The 3,685-nt window shown below is 41.4% G+C and overlaps 1 protein-coding gene across 6 annotated transcripts in view; it reads left to right on the top strand.

The window, feature by feature from the left end:
• The window catches only part of Fhit (fragile histidine triad diadenosine triphosphatase), a 1,519,265-nt gene that overhangs the window by 378,312 nt on the left and 1,137,268 nt on the right, over window positions 1-3,685 (top strand). For 2 of the 6 annotated variants that reach the window (XM_029468745.1, XM_029468748.1), the window contains exon 3: window positions 1,800-1,909. The exons of the other annotated variants lie outside the window; for them this stretch is intronic. The gene's annotated coding sequence lies outside the window, so the exon portion shown is untranslated. The remainder of the gene's footprint in view (window positions 1-1,799; window positions 1,910-3,685) is intronic. 6 annotated transcript variants of the gene reach the window in all.

The raw sequence follows: 3,685 nt of genomic DNA, 5'->3' as shown, positions 1-3,685 counted from the left end.
CTTGACACAGCTGGAGTTATCACAGGGAAAGGAGCTTCAGTTGAGGAAATGTCTCCATGAAATCCAACTGTAAGGCATTTTCTCAATTAGTGATCAAGGGGGAAAGCCCCTTGTGGGGCCATCTCTGGCTGATAATCTTGGTTCTATAAGAGAGCAGGCTGAGCAAGCCAGGAAAAGCCAGACAGTAAGGAACATCCCTCCATGGCCTCTGCATCAGCTCCTCCTTCCTGACCTGCTTGAGTTCCAGTCCTGACTTCCTTTAGTGATGAACAGCAATGTGGAAGTGTAAGCTGAATAAACCCTTTCCTCCCCAACTTGCTTCTTGGTCATGATGTTTTGTCCAGGAATAGAAACCCTGACTAAAACACTCCTCATCTGTGTGCTAAGTTCATGCATATTTTAAATCGATTACCTAATCAATAGTGTAATGTTTCTCCTATTAAGTTTGACTGATTTAGTGTTTGGCCAAATCAGAATGTTTAGCTAAGGTTCTGGAATAAGACGCAATGATGTGAGCCTTGATGTTACTGGCAATACATGTGCAAGAGTTTACCTTTTACTAGAGAGAGTAAAGTTACTACAAGATTATCCCAAGTCCCAACTAGTTGTGCCTTATTTAAAATGGGTTTTGTATCTCTTTGATACATTCCCAAGCTCTACTTTCTTTCATTCTTTCTCCTCTGATAAGTAAGTTTAACATGTGTGTGCCTTCCCCTGTGGGTCAGGGTCAAGGGGGCCCATACATTACTCTTATCCACGGAAATGTACCACAATCACATGCTCTGCCCAGTCTTTCCTGCTGTTACCTGCCTTGTTTAAGAATCATAGAGTGAACTTGGTACCACTCTCTCACACCTCTCTCTATACACGTGCCCTTCACATACTGAGAAGAGAAAATGTGTGACAGGTTTCCATTTAGTCCATTAAAGAGTACTGCAGGACTTTACTGTAATCACAGCAAATTGCATACAGTGCATTTGGGGAAAGTAGCTTGTGATATCAATATATACAGTTCAAGTTATGCAGTCACCCCTGCTGCTAACCTGCTCAATTTCTGTTTGGGCAGAAAAGCTCAAACAGTTCACAATCCAGTACAAAATCTTATAAGCGAGTGGTACTTTCTTGTGGTCTCTTGAGATAGTGAACTAGTTCCAAGACTAATAAAACATTTAGTTAGTATGCACACAATTAATCACTCTGCAATCGGTGATGTGTGTCTTAAACTAGTGATACTGGTGACAGTCTCCTGGATTATTTTTCTTTAGGGGATGGGGTGATATTTTCCTCATGATTGGTTTGTACATTGGTATCATTGCAACATGACAACATGATCTTTCCCCCCATGTGAACAAAACCAACTTTGAGACCATTTCATATTCAGGAACCATCTGAATGTCGTGGTCTTGACTACATAGCACCCACAGAGAAAGATGTAATTCTGCTTTCCACTTACGCTTATGTGGTGGTTTGTATATTTTGGCCCAGGGAGTGGCACTATTAAGTGTGACCTTGTTAAAGGATGTTTAACTCTCAGCTCCATTTGCACCATGCCTGTCTTGGCACTGCAATTGGCCCCCCACCCCCCACCCCAATGATAATGGACTGAACCTCTGAACCTATAAGCCAGCCCCAATTCAATGCTGTCCTTATAAGAGTTTCCTTGGTCATGGTATCCCTTCACAGCAATGCAAACCCTAAGTAAAACAGATTATGATACCCAATTCTATCTCATCTGTCTGTAGTCTGTATTCCACTCCTGCAGCAACTGCAGGCTGCATTTTGTTCCTGACTTTCTGCAGGTACATGAATGCTCAGCCTACTTTGGAATACCTCCCCACAGTGCAACCAAATGCAAGACGTTGGGGCCTTCAAGATAGTATTCTACCTGATAGGTTGGACTAGTCTGAAGGTAAGAGAAGTGGGGACCCTCAATTTTTGGATGGTGTACCTGAAAATTTAAAGAGATGCTTTTGTGGAGAAACATTTCTTCCAAATTGGGATACACAACAGTTTGTAGGAGTTCTCCCAGGGCTTTCTCAGATAGTCTTTTGGAATAAGCTAACACTTTCTCCTTGGGATATTTTACCTATATTAACTTGAGCTAATTAACTTCAGGTTATTTGCCCCTCTGGTTTGTTCAAAGCCTGTTTCTCTTGCCTAGCAAAGAAAATAAATATATATCAAAGACTCATCCCATTTCTCTAGGATAACTAACTTCCTTATGTGCTAGTTGACTATCAGAGTTAAGCATGCACATGTCCTGATAACTTGAAAATAAACCATTGTGTCTTAGTGTGTTACAAACAAAATGACTGTGTTTAGGGAGGCAATGTGTGAATGAAATATCATATTTGGATGTCATCTGGACTAAGCTAGAAAAGAAGTCACAGTCTGACTTTTTTTTTTCCTGGTAAGAGATCAATACTGTCTAGACATGGTCTCATTAGGACTGTGCATTGACTGGGGCCAACTGAGATTCCTGTAATCTGGGCTGGGGGATGGGCAACTACGTTGCCTAGTATTACAGAGAACTCCAGATTCACTGGGGTCAATTCCGTGTCTTCCAACACTGTTTAACAAACTGCCTGGTTTTGCCAGAGGACAGATGACACCCATTCCCGAACTCAGATTCTGAGTCCTGAAAGTTCTGGGAAGTATTCTCTATGGTGCTCTCCATGGCTGGTGACCACTGCACAGGGCACAGGGGTGCAATCTGGCATCACCCTGTGTTCACCCACTCTCCAATCCAAGAAAGAGGCTGAACTCAGCTCCTTTCTATCAGCCTGCTGGTTAATTTCTACCAATTCTCTGCATGTATGGGGATGATCGTTATCCTTCTTATATTAGTTAGTGGCTTTATTATTTATGGCTACATTACAGCAATTTGAATAAATTTTCAAGCCAGGATAGTTTATGATAATTATGTAGATCTGAATCTGAGATGTCTTCTATCCTTTCTGTTAGGTATTCAGACTGTTCGATATTTCTAGGATCCTAAGTCTTTTGTTTGTGGTTACTTGTTATTTTTCAAGGACATGAAGCAATGTTTGAGCCATTGGCAGGAGGAGGTGACCGAGCCTTACCAGGCTTCTGGCAGTGGAATAAATATCTGTTATTTGTCCAGTGTAGTTACTTTCAAACTTTAGGCAAGATGAGCCAGACATTGAGAAATAATGCTGATTATGCAGGGGAACACACCAGATAAAAATATCTTTCCCAAGAATCTAAGTGTTCCAGTAGATTAGCATTATTGATCACTCACTTCCCTCGGTCTACAGATGATTTCAGAATCCTCAAACTATTTTTCTCCCTTGTCTAGTATAATTACCGGAACAAGGAATAATCTAATTAAAAGACAACAAGGATGCATTCTAATTGTTCTAATAACTTATGTAAATATACAGTGCATGCAGCAGCCTCTCAAAGGGATGCATGTTGTAGACTGACAGCTGTTCCTTTACTGCCACACTTTACAGTTGATTTCTTCTGAAAGATAACTTGTGATGGCATAGTTAATTATTCAAAATATGCTGGGTCTATAACGATTTCAGCTTCCATGTGGTAAATGGAATGAGGAATCGCATGTTGACTTCTTTAGATAAAACATTGAACCAGACACAAGCCTCTTCCGGTCAGACCAGCACCGGGGTAGCTAGGGCGCAGGGTCGGCTGACACTTGCCAGCT

The sequence above is a fragment of the Mus caroli genome, chromosome 14, assembly GCF_900094665.2.
Source record: "Mus caroli chromosome 14, CAROLI_EIJ_v1.1, whole genome shotgun sequence".
NCBI classification, from domain to species: Eukaryota; Metazoa; Chordata; class Mammalia; order Rodentia; family Muridae; genus Mus; species Mus caroli.
Note: the sequence above shows the minus strand (reverse complement) of the source record. Positions and strands in the feature narration are given on the sequence as shown.